This window comes from Sinocyclocheilus rhinocerous, unplaced genomic scaffold (genome assembly GCF_001515625.1).
Source record: "Sinocyclocheilus rhinocerous isolate Xijiao unplaced genomic scaffold, SAMN03320098_v1.1 scaffold72, whole genome shotgun sequence".
NCBI classification, from domain to species: Eukaryota; Metazoa; Chordata; class Actinopteri; order Cypriniformes; family Cyprinidae; genus Sinocyclocheilus; species Sinocyclocheilus rhinocerous.
In genome coordinates, this window is record NW_015628351.1 from 2,244,411 (window position 1) to 2,263,649 (window position 19,239).

At 38.6% G+C, this 19,239-nt stretch overlaps 1 protein-coding gene across 2 annotated transcripts in view; it reads right to left on the bottom strand.

The window, feature by feature from the left end:
• The window catches only part of rerea (arginine-glutamic acid dipeptide (RE) repeats a), a 187,380-nt gene extending 170,145 nt beyond the window's left edge, over window positions 1–17,235 (bottom strand). For both annotated transcript variants that reach the window (XM_016549078.1, XM_016549075.1), the window contains exon 1: window positions 16,967–17,235. The gene's annotated coding sequence lies outside the window, so the exon portion shown is untranslated. The remainder of the gene's footprint in view (window positions 1–16,966) is intronic.
• Window positions 17,236–19,239: the final 2,004 nt, after the last annotated feature.

Genomic DNA, 19,239 nt, shown 5'->3' on the forward strand with positions numbered 1-19,239 from the left:
ATATATATATATATATATATATATTTGAATTTGTTATTTTGCATTTTTATATAGTAGATATAGATATAAAGATGGATGTGTAGATGTGTTGACAGACAGACAGACAGACAGAGAGATAGATAGATAGATAGATAGAGTCTGCACAATATAGTACAATATAGTATACATAATAATAAGAGGAGTATGGCAGTATGCTTTTCAAAACATTTCCATTTCTCTCTCCTCCTCTCCATTTCTCGCTCATGACCATCCTTCTATCGGAGGAAAGGTCACACTCACTGCCCCCTTTCATCATTCTTATCGCCACGCTGCCATTTACAAGGCAGACAAGCTCTCCTCTGGCACAAGCTCAAGAAGGTAGGTTAGAAGGGACAATGAAAGAAAACTGCCATTTATTTCCCCCTGTTTTTTTGTTGTTGTTTCCACGGCTGCAGAGGCAAGACAAAATGCTCTTGGGAGGAGGAAGAGAGAAAGAGAGAGATTGTATGCGCGAGTGAGAGGAAGCATTGTGTATTGTTTACTCTGTAATTCACAGCGCATGGCGTTGATTAGCAGAGCAGACTGCGACACTGAGCCTTGGTGAGGCACTGAAGGAATAATGCTCTTCCACAACTATCTCTCTCCCTGTCTTTTACTCTAGGGCACACTGTGGAGTGACTGATGGCTGCAATGTGAAAAAAAGCTGCCTGAGTGAAGAGTGAAACTTAAACTGCTGCTGTCAGGAGCATTATTTGGCTTTTATTACGACGTGCTGCTCCGGTTGCCTGAGACAAGCCCGTCTCTACGTGAGGCAAACGAGGCAATGGCGCCTCACCTCCCTTTTATTAATTCATGTTTGCAATGAGCTCGTACATGATAATTACTGACAGAAAGCCTGCTTTGTGTACTGACAGTCGACACAGAGGTGAGAGATGAGAGCACGGACAAACCCTTTAAACGGATGGACATCTAATAATATCACAGTGCCCAGCTTAGAACCAACATATAATGCTATAACATAGAAGTGTTTTTATTTTGTCCACTGTATTAATCTGTTTACAAATGCATGAAAATGCAATTCATGCATTGTGATACAGCTGTAATGATATAATACTAAAAAAAGTGGAAATATATCACAGAGAGGACCACATTACAGGGTGTCAAGGTCATTAAGTCTCTTAAAATGCCAGATAATTTGCCCTTTTATGTTGAAATTTTTTTTTTATAATAATAATGAAATTAAATATATATATAATTTTTTTTTAACTTGAACAAACATTGCCTTGTCAATAAAAGCTCAAATTATCTGGCATTTTTAAGTGACTTTTTTTTTGTCGTTGAAAGAAGTCTCCTATGCTCACCAAGACTGCATTTATTTGAACAAAAATACAGTAAAAACAGTAATATTGTGAAATATTATTATAATTTAAAATAACTGTTTAATATTTTAATATATTTTAAAACCTAATTTATTCCTGTAATGGCAAAGCTTATTTTTTCAGCAGCATTTGTTTTTATATAAAATTTCTAAAAATAAATAATGAAATAAAACCCTTTTCTTTATCGTGGACACTCTTGTCACTGACCTGCCTACATGGGTGTTAAACACATTCGACTTGGATATATAACAAAAAAAAAAAAAAAAACAGGCATAAAGCTCAACAGCAGATTAGCAGTACTATAAAGCATTTCCAAGAGGATTTCTTTTTTAAGCAATAAACTGATTGAGAATACAGAGGCCTCCTGCTGCTCGGTGTAGATGAATGAGACTGAGAGAAATTTAATTCCCCGTTAATTAGCATTCTGCTCAGAGGAGCATGTGGTCTCTCTGTGGGTTACACCCAGGTCAGGTGACAGTGGGCGACTCGGCAGCAGCCACCGGGTTGGCAGTAGCGAACGCTCTCAGGGGAAAGTAAGTGGCAGAACCCCTCTTCTGCTCTCCAGTCTGTCTGTCCCCTAGAGCTACTTCAGTCTTTCACAAAACAAAGAGCAATGCTGGTAGCGGGGAGGTGCTGGGCTCATCTCCTCCTCCACAGGCAGATAAAAACAGGATTACAGGTAAATACCAGGAGAAGAGGCAGCCTGAAAACACACAGTCTAAAGCCCTTCTCCAAAAGCCAGGAACAACAGCCCCTCGGAAATAAATGCCACTCAGTGGCGAAGCGCAAACGTACGACCCCTGTGTAATTTGCTTTAGAAGTGAAAAATGATTGCCTGTGACTAGACAATAATTAATCTCTCCACTGAGAAGGGAAAAAAAAGGTTACGGAGCTGCTTCAATTACGAGACGATTCCGCCTCTGCTAACAGACGAGGCTGGATTCAAAGAACACTTGCGATGACAAAAAGGAGAGACAACTCCAGTGTCATCAGAAATAGGCAGCGATGTGGGAAATCAATGGCGAGATCAATCGCGCGCCTGCCTCCCTCTCTAGAACAGCGGGGGAACGGAGCACTTTACATAAGCACTGATAACCATCAGGGAGGCAGGCTTCAGTTCACTGATTTACTGCGATGGACCCCCGAGACACCTTCAGGTGGCAGAGCGGCTCTCTTTTGCTATCACTGTAACCTTCTCAAACACATCTTCAAAGACACACAGTCAGGGGGGAAAAGCATCATATACTCTGTTTAAGCTGTTAGGTTTGAGAAGTTGTGCTACGTGATTAATAAAGTCAACAGATGTGTTGTTAGGCACAACGTGCAGCGTTTACTAGGTTTGTACACCACCTAGTCGACTAGTAAAAACACTATTCTGGTCCCACCTTAAGAGGATAGTTCACCCAAAAATGAAATTCTACCATCAGTAACTCACCTTCAGGTTGGTCCAAACCTTATTTGTTATATTTGTTCCAAATATTCTGAACAAAAATGAAGAAACATAAGAGATTAAGTCCATTCACCCAAAATGTTGATGCTTCAAAAAGTTCATAAAGACATCATAAAACAAATGGGTAATGGACTTTTCAAATTGTGTATGTTGTACAAGTTGTGACATCATAATCATATATATATATATTGCATAATGCATGCAATATTTGGGGTAAAACAGATTGGGGTCACATTCAGCTGCAGTATAAACGATGGCATTGTTCTAGAATAACGATCTTCAACAGGGAAATAATGAAAAAATAAAAATAAAAATGGTTTCTAATGTGTTAAGAAATACAATATTAAGTTAACATCCAAAGCTACAGTTCAGCTAAATATTTCACTGTCAATTCAAATTCAAATGTTATGTATATGGCTACATATAAATGATTATTTGAATGGTTTTGCAATGTAGATCATCATAAAATAAGTAATAACCCGATAACTATAGTGATACTATACACATGTTTTTGTAGACAAGGCTGATGATGCAACCCTCATTTTTATACAATATTGTGACGAGAGGGGCTGGGCCGAGAGCCTGGGAACGGAGCGAGGCCGGTGGAGTAAATGCTAATGCACGACACCTGCGCCACTCACCGGTCTCGAGTCCCACGGAGGAGCTCCGGAAGGATAAAAGGAGGAGTGACGACCGTGTTGGACGAGAGAGGACCAGGCCTGGACTTTATTTTGTGTTTTGTGTGCGGCAGTCGTCCGCAAGGGGCTGCCGCTTTACTTTCATTTTGTGTTTGTTTATTTTATTATTAAAGTTTTGTTTAAGTGTTCGCCGGTTCCCGCCTCCTTCTTCCCGTGACTACAAACGTTGTTACAAATATGTAACAATATGTTCAATCTATCGATCAAGAGAACCTTGGCTTAAAAAAGTTGAAGCCCTCTGTGCTAAATAATAGTTCCTGACATTGTGAAAAGCATGAGAATATTATTCTTCTGATTCTGTGCAGTTACACAGTAGCTAGATGAAAAGTGTTTAGCTTCAGCAGTTACAATATTACGTATGGCTGGACTGCTGACCAATGAGCATCCAGGGCCGGGATCACTTATTTAAATATGCATAAGCATAGTGGTAATCAGAGATGTGAAACAATTAGAAGGTCGATGGTAGAGAATGTGCAGTAGCAGTCTGTGCTAGGTTTGTGTCTTCATTAGAGAACAAGAAAAAGTAGCTGAAAACACGCCGAGTGCTTTTGGCAGATCGGTTAATTAGGATTTTTGCTGCTTCGTTTTGTGTGAGAGGCGGGAAGTAGAAGGTTGATTGCCTTTTATTATCAGTCTAGCAGCTTCAGCGCTCCTTCCTTCTTTATTGCAGATCGTACAGATGTGGAGCGTCTCGGCAAAAACATCAATTCCAATAATTACAAGAAAGTGCATGTGAGAGCACGAGCCATCGCTCATCTGCGCTCAACCGCAGCCGTTTGTACGGTGACGTTCCCCTTGATGACAGCATGTGACGGGAGCGTTTAAAAAGCCCACAGGAACACGCACATCGTTCTTCAAATTGGAGGATGAATGGAGGAGGAGAGCTGATCTCCAAGTAAAGAGGGATACTGTAATAACTGCAATAAGCAAAAGGGAGGTGCGTAAACACGATAAGAGGGCCCTTAAGAGTTTGTTGTGAAAAATAAAGCTAAAAATGCACACTGTCAATGTAATGTGCGAACGTAACACCTCTGAGCAAAGTGTGCATCTGTCTGAACGGAGAATTACTCACTTAACAGTTCGATTTGGCAGAAGCTCAAATTACACGCCCTAGAAATCAAAAGCAGACAAAATACTTGGCTTAATAGCTTTGCTTCACCTTGCCACATTTGCAAGGAAAAGAAACATCTGTGTAAAACCAAAAATGCTGAAAAAACAATGATGAAATCGTAAGCCAATCAAGGTGTTCATGCAATAATAATCCACAGCTTAACAGAAAGAAAACTGATATGAAGAGCATGTCAGCCTGTCGATCCACACAGATATTTTACATTGCTAGAGGTCCCAAATGGTCAAAAAATGAATTCCAGCTCTTTTTCCTACACAGTAACTCAGCACCAATTCCCTACCACATCCACAGACAATGTTACAGTTTTATAAATCTTTTTTATAATTTTTTTTTTAAACATTTAACAAAAAGCTAACAGTATTAGAGTAGGGATATATACTAGTAGGGCTGCACGATAAATCGAAATGGAATCGAAATTGCGATTCGACAGAAGCTGCGATTGTCATGCGTATCTTTCAGTGAAGCATGGTTCTGTGATCAGCAGTAAATCTCCATCCAAAGGCCAGAGGGCGCTCTCGCGCTGAAACTCCAAATACGCCTTGCAGAAGAAACCCAGGAAATGCCTATAGCGGTAGGTAGCTGGATAAACAGAAGATTTAACTGCTTTTATTGATTAAATGTGACTAATATACGAAAGCACGTGATGATGATTTACTGCTGATTACAGAACCGGCTTTACTAACAAAATGCGCATGACAATCGCATTCGATTAATCGTGCAGCCCTATATACTAGCCTTCTTTCCTCTAACTAGCAAAAATGTCACTACAAGCTCTTGCACACCCTAAAGATGTACGAGTGCTGGCTGAACTAACCCCTGCCTCATTTCCACTTATTACTGAGGCTAATACTGCCATTTGAATAAAATCAATACTTCTGTTGGCTTAGACTTTAAAGCATTTCTCGTCTAATTTCTCCCGTTAATGTTTTTTTCATGAGGCGGTGCCCCGTGACACATTTGTGCCGTGTGAAATCCCTGGAGCATCCAATAAAAAGGTGGGTGTCGAATTAGCCCGTCACCGCTCTCAAAACAACCACTGTCGCCACTTACACTCTTCCATTATATGAAGAAATATTAGGCCGACTATCTCAAGCACTAAATTTTGAGTAGACACCATCAATTTTATAGCTTTTCGGTATAATAAAAACAGATAGAATTGCTAGCTCACTGTGAAAACAGAACGACGCCTGAAATCATTACAGGCGCTCAAAGCGGTGGATGATTTTAAATCAATCCATTTGCAATGTGCGTATTTATTTGCCATTTCAAGAGAGCCTCATCTGCCCAGTCCAATCAAAGCCCCTCAATGCAAATGATGCAAAGAGAGAAGAAAAGAACATACGGGCTGGCACAGAACGAGAGAGCGAGAGCTCCAGGGTAACGCTTCAATGATAAAAGAGAGAAAATCTTGTTTTGATAAGTGAATTACTGGCCTTCACTACATTTTCCTACATTCCCGAACCAGTGGGTTCATTAAATGCATTGATATATCTGTCAACCTTATCCAAGCCGCCGTGCTCAGGACGGAAAAATGCAGTCACCTTTGCAGGGCTGAATCTCTCAACAGCTCGAGGCAACAGATTTATTACAAATTGATCCATTAGATAGCGCTGCCGCGGTTTATTGTTTACGCCGTTCCTCTCTCCCCTGCTTGTCTTTGCCCAAATAGCAGCATGTAATAAAGAGGAAAACTACAGGTGCGAACCCATCGTCATGCACCACTCTACAGCAAACCAGAGCAAAGAAGAGTATCTGAGAGAAAGGGGAAAACAGAGGCGCTGTCTAACAGACACCAATATGCTGTAAGCGGTCGTGCCGTGAAGAGGAAGTGGTCGTGGTGCAAGGGCAAATGAAGGGCGGAGGAGAAGAGAGTCTTAGCAGCGCTCTCTGATGAGTCAGGACTGATTAGAGAGCACAAAGACGGTAGACCATCCCCTCCCTTTCTCAAACACATAATTCACACCTTCAGATCCTCACATATTCCCTATTAAAACATCAAACCAGACTCTGCGTTGTGCGGGCGCTGCAGTAAAAATCCAGCACTGGTGTGCCAGAATAAATGACTATACGACCTGCTTTATGACCGAGTCATGAACAATGCCAGGCTCAGGTTCTAACGGTGGCCTCTCCTGATTTGAAGATTAAGCGAAGGCTGAGAAAAGCATTAAAGCAAACAGAAAGGAAGAAACTTAGGGGCCTATAATGTTACAGCGATGATCTGCACTGGACTGATATGAGCTGGACATGCAGTTGCACATATATCGTTTTCAACCATTACTGCCTATGGGAGCAGTCGATTGTGTATACAGCCTGACTCAATAGTGTAAGGAGGAGGTCAGCCACATACATAACTGATGAATATTGATTATCTTTACCTTGAGGTGTCTGGGTGGAAATATAAACAAAGGGTGAACCCACCATTAAACGCCAACTCTCTCTATGTGCTGAAAAAGGTACAGGAAAAGGTTCAAGCAGACAGTATTTTCAGTGCTCAATAATATGGATGGTAAGATAGCTCAGGTCAGTGTGAGAGCTTGTTGTAAACTCAGCTGATGTAAATCAGCATTAGTCTTTTATGCTTTTGTTTGATCAAAAATACAGTAAAATCAGTAATAGTGTGAAAATAATTACCATTTAAAACTGTTTTCTATTTATATATAATTTAAAAACATAATTTATTCCTGTGATTTAAAAAGTTTAATTTTAAATAGCCATTGCTCCAGTCTTTTTTGTCGTTTTTTTTGCTCAAGGATTTGTATTTATTTTGTATTTATATATGCATAATAAATATACACAGTACACACACATATAGTATGTAAACACAAACTTTTATTGTGACTCGATTAATCGCGACTAATCGTTTTGCAGCCCTAATATTTTTGAGGAAACCGTAATACTTCTTTTCCAAGATTCTTTGATAAATAGAAAGTTCAAAAGAACAGCATTTATTTGGAAAAGAAATAAACATGTAACATAAACATTGTAACATAACAGACCTTTAATGGCCACTTCTGATCAATTTAATGCATTTTTGCAGAATAAAAGTATTAATTTCTTTCAAACACAAACTTTTATTGTGAATCGATTAATCGCGACTAATCGTTTTGCAGCCCTAATATTTTTGAGGAAACCGTAATACTACTTTTCCAAGATTCTTTGATAAATAGAAAGTTCAAAAGAACAGCATTTATTTGGAAAAGAAATAAACATGTAACATAAACATTGTAACATAACAGACCTTTAATGGCCACTTCTGATCAATTTAATGCATTTTTGCAGAATAAAAGTATTAATTTCTTTCAAACAAATTCTTACTCACCCCAAACTTCTGAGCGGTGCGTCAATAATAATAATAATAATAGCTATTTTTATTATTATATATACACAAACAAAGTTTTGTCAAAACTGCTAGAATGATTTGTGATAGTCTTGGAGGCATCAGTTACAATGGATTGAAAAAAGTCATTACATTTATTAATTTTCCAGCAAAATAATTTTTTGAACTTATAACCATCACAGTGTTACACTACACTACAGCTATATTATTTTAAAACTTAACTTTTTTACACATAAAAAATGCTAAATCCTTATGTTGAGCCCTGATTTTGCTGATAACTATCGAACATCCAATTTTTCTTCTTTTTTATTTGCTATATTCTTCACTTGATATAATGTTTTTATTCTGCATTTCAGAAATCTAAAACCAATAACCACAAACTAAATTATCATTCAAATGTATTTTCATTGACAAAACAAGTAGTTTTATAAAGAATCAATGTTTGTATTTAGCAAGTCATTCTAGGGTTAAGATGATTCAGATGCTTCTGCCTTGCTAAACAAGCTGGTTCAATAATTAAAAGCGTTGGTTAATGGGCCAGCAGGTTTATATGGGATGTTACTGAAAGGCACATGTCAAACACAGTGCAGAAGCCTGGGCTCTCCTCCCCTGGCCCGTGCTAATGCATCGCAGAAAATTGTATGGCTTTGCTAATACATCCTCTCCGCCCCTCTCATTCCTCACACTAATGCACTTACAAATGGACAAACCAGACTAGAAACAGACTCAGAGTGTCAAGGAAAACAGTGACTGTCTACATCTGTGTGGGGGTGTGTGTATATGCGCTCCCCATAACTGTACCCTGAAAACACTGGCATTAGCAAAAGATCAGTACTATACTACACTACAGGCACTACTCGGCAGATGTAGAAGTGAGGCAATAAAAGCACCGGTATGCAGAGACCGTGTTTGTGTGCAATGTTCACTCCATGTCACGTCATTACAGCAGCCAATCTTTTACCTAATCAGCAGTGTGACTCTTCAGTCAGCAGGGACGAGGCAACATGGCTCCGTTCTTTTACAAGATGCCATCTTATTTTCCACCCTCTCTACTGACAGCAGACAGGCAGCCAAGTGGTTCGCTATTAAAATAAAAACACCAGTTTGTTAATAGCTCCCCGCACCCCTTCCTGCTCTCGGGATACGTCATGGAACCCTATAGTAAGCCTTTGGTACTTTCATTTCCCAACATCTGCTTTGGCTTTGCTTTAAAATCATGAATGTCTCTCCCCTCTTCCACAGTTCCACAGGATGACTCCCATAGCACACTTCTGTCTGATCTGGGAGGACATCTTGGAGCAATCTGGAGAAGGGTCCCGTAATTCTTCAGAATGTTACGTTAAGCTGTTCACTGGCAGGAAGTTCCATCAGCAGCCCTGATGGTGTCTGTCTGGTCACATTTACATGGCGAAATACAGCCACGGTATAACACACTCGGCATTACAAAGGCAAATGTCACTGCTTGGCTGCTTTTGACTCTTGACCCTTTTTATGCCATTATAAACTGCTGACTTAAACTATAAGCTTTTCATAACTGTGTGAATACTAAAAGGAACTGGCCTGATATCCATCAATACATTTAAGGGATAATGAACAGACAGATGGTCGCTATCACAAAAAAAAACAACAAAAAAAAATGAAGTAGAGGGATGCGGCATCCCCCTGAATGAGTTTATTATGCAATATTGACAAGGTGAATTCATATTATTCCAATTATTACATGGCTATTTACGAAATAAATAAATAAATAAATAGTGGATATAAAATAAATTCCAACTCAAATAAAGAAAATATCTTTAATTATCCAACTTGTATATTACTTTAAAACATCTTTAAAACCATGGAAAACAAATCACAATATTTACTATTATTATTATTAGTAGTAATATTTATTATTATTATTATTATTATTATTATTATTGATAGGTTAAAATAAAATAAAATTAAATAAAATGGTATTGCTGCAATGTATTTATTAAATTTTATAATAAAATTTTATGGACATTTGAGGTAATGCACATTAAAGGGATAGTTCACCCAAAAATTAAAATTGACCATGGTAGGACCCTTGTGGTCTACGGAGGGTCAGAAAGCTCTCGGGTTTCATCAAAAATATCTTAATTTGTGTTCAGATGATGAACAAAGGTGTTACGGGTTTGGAATGGCATGAGGGTGAGTAATTCATCACATAATTTTCATTGTTTGGGTGAACTATCCCTTTCATTTGAATTATTAAATTAACACGTTGCTTTCTCCCTTATTTTTGTTACATTGTCTCTTATCCAGCTGTCTTTGCATTTCCTAGCAGTTCTTCCAATCTGTTTCCATTGTATGGCTTTAACAGAAACTCCTAAGTATTCCAGAGAGCCATGTAATAAAGATACATGATAACATCTCCACTCACTGACTGTGCAATGATCAAATATCTATTACATTTGCAGAAATGATTAGGCTACAAAAAAAGTATCTGAAGCTACACAGTTTGCAGCACAACCTCAGCATATCTTACTGCTTTTTTTTCTCTCTTCTTAGACGCTACAAGAAAAATGGTGTACAATACATTTGCATGACTCTCTCCAAAACTGTCAAGAAACACAAGGAAATCAGCCCTGCTCAAGACACACAGAGTCTCTCGGTGTCAGGGAGGAAGAAAGGAGGCCTGTCTCATTTCTGCCAGGCTGCCCTGAGTGTCAGCCTAATATCTTAAAACAACAGATGCAGAAAGCACTGCTGCAGCCAGCCAATTACCCGCTTTTGGCATTTGTGCTACACACACATACACACACACACACACCAGAAAACATCTTTTGAGAAGAATGAAAGAGCTGGATTGTTATGCGTGCTGTCAGTGTGTGTTGTCAGACTGTTAAATTTAATGAGTACACAGAATTTGAATGGCCCATCAAGAGCTCTTCGGAAGGAGCATGACAGCATTGTCCAGGGGCATCAGATCTTTCAAGGAGAAATCATGGATTTCCAACAAACAAGGGTGATTTGCAGTCACGCTGTCTTTGCAGATCAAAGCAGACCTTACAGTTGAACAACAGACGCATAAAGAATGACCTACTTGGCTATACAGATGGCAGCCATCAGTTACACACTATAAAGAAGGGGCACCATTAATGACCAGCAAGGTAAGAGGTAAATTAACCAGACGACACCTCTTTAGACCAGTGACGAGATAATCTAGAAACTAACTTTCACCTCAATGCCCTAAAGTAATGATCCGGGTTCAGTTAATGCCAGTTGAAAGCATTTGTGGCATAATGTTGATCACCACAATAAATAATTTTAACTCGTTCCTCATCAAAAAATCGGGGGGCAAAATGGAGACAAAATGAAAGGGAATGGATTTAAAAGCAGAAATCTGAAGCTTATACATTTATAGAAGCTTGCATTAAATCTTCTGTTAAAACTTTGAGCTGCAAAGCTGTTTAAATTATAGTTTTTACAGTCATTCCAAGGATTTAGTGTTTATGACAAAGTTGCAAAGTACAACTTTACACAAAAAAGACAGCATGTGATTTTTTTCCATGCTGAAATCATCAACATATTGATTTCACAGGCTCATTCACCTCAATTTACACCAAGAATGATAACAATAACGTCTACACCAATGTATGATATCAATCTGTTTATTATAAGCATAAACTGCAGTTTTGTCATCTGCCACTTTATATTCTTTAGCTCTTTAGATCAGGATTCTTATTGGCGGTTATTTTCATCATTCACCACCTGGAAATTTTTTTTTTTTAAAGTGAATCCTACGATATCGTTCCTCAGTGCTATATCGTTATATTACATGAACTCTGCTATTCTTTTAAATTTAGAATGATTTATAAAACAATAGCTTTATTGTAATCGTACTTGGCGTGAATGGGCCTTAAGTGATTTAGATACTTGCTGTACTGAGAATGCACCTTTCGAAACTTTTGAGTAAACAAAAAGGCTGAGACTACTTTCGTGGCTTCGCTTAATTGAAAGAATAGGTCCCTGGGAGAAAAATCTACCTTATTCGCCTCCCTTTCTCCTAGCACCAAATGTCGTGGCACTATAACACATTTCCAAGTCTGTGCTAAGCCACACACCGGGGCAGTCAACTATGACACGAATCAAGGCCCGGATCAAAAGGAACAGTGTGTCAATGTGATGGAGCATTATGTAAATGCTGCCTCTCCCTGCCTAAATATTGACAAATCAGCTCGGAGAAGCGAGGCAGCGAGAGCACACCAGCATCCACATGGGATCTCCCCTCCAGTCGCCTGACTGACAATTCATAGGAAATGTCTTCCATTTACAACCCATTATTTACTGCTCTCCCCATGATTGCTTCACACTGGCCCTGGCAGCAGCTGCCACAAATTGCCCTCTTGGGTGGATTCTGAGCACACTCTTGCTCAAAAGATGGATTCACGTCATGCCAAAAACGCTAACCAGATTACTTCTGTTGTCACCGATTCCCCGATTGCTGCCTCTATCCTAAAAGAGTACGAGAATCTAGGATTGTGCGAGACAGCTTGACTGATGTGGATAATACAGCGAGGCACAAGTGTACGCAGCAGGCTACCTCTCACGTCGCCAGTGATGTTCAGCATTAAACTGTACTAATAAAAGAGAATTAAGGCACATTCACTTCAAGAACATAACTATATAAGATAACTATAATGATTATTATATTACCTTCCACACCAACGTTCTGTTTCTTACAAGCGTGTGCTGCAGTTATGTCAACTGCTGCTGTAAATTCTTGAGTTCTTTAAAGGAATAGTTAACCCAAACATGAACATTTGATGCAAATTTACTCACCTTCAGGCCGTACAAGACGTAGATGAGTTTGTTTCTTCACTGGAAAAGATTTGGAGAAACTTAGCATTACATCACTTGCTCAGTAATGGATCTTCTGCAGTGAATGGGTGCCGTCAGAATGAGAGTTCAAATGACTGATAATTGATAAATAATCTGATAAGTAATCTAAACAAAGCCAAACACCAACATATTTCTTTAGAACTGTTTTTGGACTCTTTTCTCTTGCAAACAGTGTTTGATCTGTGCATATTTCTCTCCTGATTCAGACCAGATGAATTTCTCACTGGAGAAAACAGTATTATTGATAGAGGACTTAGAGGAAGTTAACAATCTCTTAATGATGGACTTGCTTCTTACAAAGACACAGCTTTTTACTTCACAAGACAATAATTGGTGGACTGGAGTCACATGGATAATTTGTGGATTATTGTGATGTTTTTATCAGCTGTTTGGACTCTCATTCTAATGGCACCCATTCACTGCAGAGGATTCATTGCAAGTGATTAATTCTCCAAATCTGTTGCGGTGAAGAAACAAACTCAACTACATTTTGATGGCCTGAGGGCCATCAGAGTACATGTTCAGTAAATTTTCATTTTTGGGTGAACTATTCCTTTAAAACTATGTAGTTATAGTTATCGTCCATGGTGTGAAAGAGTCCAGCGATGTGACTGTCAAGCTATTTATCCACAAAACCCCTCTCTGCTGTTAAAATGCAAGAGCGACTCAACACAGTCATGAATCTTTTTCAAATATGAAAACGTCAGGCACTGTGTTCGGGAAACAAGATTCAAAAGGTGGTATGTGGCTGAATTGAGTGCTGCTTTTGCGACGAGAAGGATGTGCTGTGCTTTAACCTGTTTTCAAAAGCTGAGCCAGGCCTATACGTACAGCAAATACAATAGGCCCTCGCCTTTAGGGGTGAAAAATGAGCACAGCTGTGAGTCAGTGTGACACTGATTTTGTTCAACAGTTTACATAGCTGCTCTGTGATACCCTTGAGAGTACTCTCATGCCCTTTGGTCAGCAGAGAATGATTACTAATAGCTTTCTCCTACACTGATAAGTCTCCCACACACTCTTTTTGTAGCATGACGCTGAAATAACAAGATCATCAGAGAATAGCAAATTGAGAGTTATTCTAGTTGATTTGAAGTCTCTGACAACTATGTGCACAAATACAGCAGCAACAAACAAGAACCTTCATTAATAGGCATTATGTGGGTCTAAGTGTTTTGTTAAATGGGTGACATCAGCTTTGAGGTCTGTGCACGACCAAATGTTCATGTGATAATCCCAGCCTGTTTGATTGTTTTTTTTACTTTCTTTCAGCCTGCTAGATAAGCACATAACCCGAGGCAGATGGTGCTGAAAATCATTGTTAAGGAGCAACTATAAAGCTAAGCCATTGCGCTTAAGATAAGTCTATTTGTGAGGAGAATGTCACTTAATGTCGCAAGTCTGCAAAATAATTAAATTGGCAATTACGGCTCAATTGCATCTGTAGAGCAAAATCACATAGTATCACTACAAACAACAGTTCAGATGAGAACCAAGGCCCAGTCAGACGAGAAGTTCTGATTTTCACTGGCCACACAACAAATTAATCTCCAATTTTCATTTTTAGCTATGTATTTTTGTATTTACATGAAATAATACATAAAAAATATAATATAATATATAATGTAGGCATTTTAATAATAATAATAAGAAGAAGAAGAAGAATTTTATATATTTTAATAGATGTTAAAATTTTTAACTTTACTATTGGTTAAAAAATTATATATTCATTATAACATATTTATTACATAAAACAGAAGTATTAATAACAATAATATTTGCACTACAGAAAAAAAACTACTGACAATTATTCAGCTAGAATGTAAATCCTTTGATTCATAAACATACTTTTGCTGGAAAACAATAAATATACAATGAAAACAATGTTTAGAAATCATTATCTCAGTGACAATACAGCAGAAATTGTACAGCACAGAAAACCAAAAATTTGAGTTTGCCAAGCTTAAAAATGGTTGTACGAGCTCAGAGGATGTAAATTCATTTGCAACACAGCACTGGTCCAAAAGGGCAAGTGACTGTTCTGTAAACTGGCCTGAAACCTTCTCACACTGGCCTTGGTTCAGTGGGCCATTCCTTATTGAGCCCTGACAATCAGAAAAAAGCCATGTATACTAACAAGTCAAGAAACATGAAATAACAGTTTTACACATTAAATCATTTTAGCAAAACAGAACAGCTTGGCTGAGTAGTGTATGAGGGATTATCTAATGCATTGGAGAAAAATGACCACAAAAACACACTTCTGCCTCCTCCAATCACAAGCTGTTAAGAGTGTCAATTTGGTCTTAGTGCAACACAGTGGCAGGTGGCTGTACAATTCAGCCTGTGTTTACTGTATGGACAAGAAAACAATGCCACGATTATGATCTTATTCAGTATATTTCCAATTAAGTGTGACTAGCCGGCTCTAGTTCTACATCCTAGAATGACAAATCTTTATAACTGTGCCACACTTCACCTAAATCGAATTAGATGGTGGAAACTATCCTAATGAAAACCAGTTACATTAATAAAACTAGGGATGGAACGATTCACTCAACTCACCATTCGATTCACGATTTTGATTTCACGCTTCGATTCGATTCACGATTATTTTATTTATTTTTTTTACAAAATGAGATTTAAGACATTATAAATTAAATGTGTCCTTTTATTATTGCTTGGACAAAATGCTGCACATTTCTTTGTGAAATTGAAATATAACGCTATAATAATATACTAATATAGCACTTGCATATTATTGCTCTTTTGTTGTTTTGATTGCTTCTATTGTCCTCCTTTGTAAGTCGCCGTTGCTTCTGGCTAAAATATCAGTCCATAACGCATAACAACACTACATCCAGAGGAAAAAATACATTCTCTGTTGTTAAAAACATCTTAATGATGGATTTATTTCTTACAAATGTGCAGCTTTTCACTTTTTAATGATGGACTGGAGTCATGTGAATTATGCTACTTATGGATTATTGTGATGTTTTATCAGCTGTTTGGACTCTCATTCTGACGGCACCCATTCACTGCAGAGGTTTCATTGGTGAGCAAGTGATGTAAGGCTAAATTTCTCCAAATCTGTTCCAATAAATAAACAAACTTATCTACATCTCGGATGGCCCGAGGGTGAGTACATTTTCAGCGAAATTTAATTTTTGGATTATTCCCTTAAGCGAGTATCTAACAAATCATCTACAGATTGTTTTTGCAAACATACAAAGTAACAGTGACAACACATAATAGAAATGCAATCAGTGTCAACCACCTGTTTACATCTTCACGGTCGGTCTACTTCATTTGTGTTTTCATCTATTCATCTCTTTTCGATCAGTCTAAGAACAAATTAGTATCATTTTGAAAGCTGTTTCGATAGCCAGTTCGAGCAACAAACTACACATACAAATACCCATCTGAACCTTCATGACAACCACTATAAAAACAGTGGATTGATCTTCCAAAGCACATCTCTGACAAGCCAGACACTAAACAAACATGGTGTGTAAATACTGTCACCTGACCTCTCAGGGCACATTTGACAATAAAACTATGTGGTCAAGTAAGCAGGCTTGATTTAGAAATCCCAAGACAGGCTAGACTGATTCTTCTGGAAAACCTCACAAGCTTGCAATGACACTGTCTTAGCAGATCAACATAATTAGGGTAAAAGAGCAATGAAAAACTGCACAGTGAAGGAGATGCGTGCGTGATTGTGCGCGCGCACAAGTTGCCAACAAAGCGCTCGTGACTCGGGTGCAAGAAATAATAAACACGAGCCAGACTATCAAGTTCAGTCCTATCCAAACTCTCCAATAACCCTTCTGACCGGGTCTACTGTCCTTCCGATGACTTAATGTCGCGGTTTTATGTTTATATCAGCACATGAATAAAAGAGAGATGTATCTTTGTCAAACAATATGATCGTTGGCACACACACACTGATAATGAGGATGATGATGCTAGCCTGCTAGCTAATGTCTCTTGTATTAATAAAGCATAACACCTCCTCAACGGCAGCTCACAGCGGCTGTGATTAACACACGGAGCTAATTACAACGGCCATAAGCTAATCAGATCATCTTCCGTACACCCGAGAAGACGGTCAAAGGCGGAACTTACCTGAAATCCTTCTCTACAACATCAGATTTTGTGTTTTGAGATGTTGTAACTGAGCAGCGGCGGTTAGCGGATGAGAGTCAAGTGCCGCTTCAAGTGTTTTGGAGTCGTTTTACACTCCTGGCACACCGATATTAATGATATGGCTGTCACTTATCAATATTTATGGTGGTGAGGAGTGTTTGTAACGGGTCAGTGTTGGGACACATTGTTGTCTTTCTCGCTCTCTTTTCTGTAAGAAAGAACCCCCCCCCCCTCGCTTGAAAGCCGCGGCTCTTCCTGCGAGAAGAATAATGTGCGAGTGAAAACGCTCTGCCTACTTTCCAGTGTCGCGCGCTGCGATAGGTTGAACGCGAGCAGAGCGTAAGACGCGGACCAATCAGATTGGTCATTTTGTGATTTAAAAACGCGCGTGTGTATGTGTGAGTGGTTTGGTGTGTGTAGGACTGTCTAAACAGTGCTGGTAGGATGGTAATGAGGGGAATTTTGATTCACACAAGTGATTCGAATTTTTAAATCTTTTTAATTGCATTTATTCTCTTATTTTAATCGTTTCTACGCATGCACCAGAAGTCAGTCGCGCTGCTTTTTAAGCGTCTCATGCATGAGCACCGATTTGTGCTGTGGAACTGTTGTTGTTGTAGTTTAACTTTTTTAAAGTTTTTATTTTTTTATGAGTGAGCCAGGATTAATTAGCTACAAATTATTTATGTCATTGTTTATTTAATGTCTACAAATCTGATAGCTTTAAGCATACTGTTCCAACAAATATTTATCTTACATCCCAGCAGGCACACAACGTCATAAAACATTTATTTGATATTTGGTTAAATTTCGGTTGCGACGTCAGGTGACCAAAATGTAAATTCAATGTTAATTTGATGTCCAAATGAATACTGACGTCAGCTGACAGTGATATTTGTTGTTTTTAGGTTGTGTAACCAAAATCCAACGTTAAGAAAAAAAAGTTAAATTGGCGTCAAATACCGATTTTCATTAGGTGCGTCCCAAATCGCGTACTTATGCACTTATGTACGTTAGTGCGTTCACTGAAAATTCCAAAAAGAAAGTGTACTTTAAGTCCCCGGATGAGGTAGGCGGAGGTTGAACCAACTCCAGGGTAAGGCTAAAAGCAGCCAAATCTATTAACTACAAACATCATAAACCTGTGTTTTTAGGCAAGAACCAGACATGGGTGTCATGTAGGCTAATAAAATATGTTTAATGGGACTGAATTTGTATTTAACGAGATTACAATTTAATTAAAACATTAGAAATGGATAATTATATGACGTTTCCTTCCCATGGTTATTCAAACGGCGAATAAATTATGTACAGAAATGACATTATCACTAACTTTGATCTATCGCACTCTCAAAAAAAACAAAACTATCCTTATAATTACTGAAGCTGTCTACACTGCGAAATGAATCCCTACTAACATTGTACGTACATCTACACTTTGTTGTTTATGTCATCGAACGTGCGCGCATTCAACAAAACTGATGAGTTTCGGTGATGACTCATCTGAACGCCTCTGATTGGCCATTGCATTCCTAAGCTCAACAAAATCGTGTGTGATTAGTTATAATGCGCAACACTGTAAAAACGCCTAAAATGAAATACTGTGCAACATGAGCAAATCAAAGGGCCTGTTTACACCTGGTCATTTCGTGCATTTTCGCTGATCGGATATATATCTGATTTGTTAAAACGTTTCCATTTACACTTGGCCACATAAATGTGTCCATCGCAAAACGGATATAAATCCGATCTTCAATTCCCGCGCTATATTTAAATTTAAAGGAGTTCACGTCAACGAAATCAAAAGACATTTTATTAATTATCAGCTCATTTCAAGACCAAAGACAGCAATGGGAGAGCGCGCAGCATCAGCACTGGAAAGATAAGTTTGTCTTACTACTTTTAATGAAGATGATTGTGTGTTGACCGTCTGCATATTACTTTGTTTCATTCGCGGCAGTTTGCGCGTCGGCTTGCTGAAGAGATACTCAGCTACTCGTCCACTGCGATGCGTGTTGCATTAGCGCAGTCTGACTACTGTCATATAGCCTATAACACGCTCTCACGCGTTTATTATTTTAACATTTTTGGAGGAGTAAAATTTACATGTGTGTTTTCAACAACCAGATGCATTTACACTTGTCCAGTTTAGTCTCGAATGCGGCCCAGACCACCTCCTGAAGTGGTTTGAGCGATCGGATTTATATCCGTCTCGAATGCGTTTCGGAGGGCATTTACACCTGGTCTTTTCA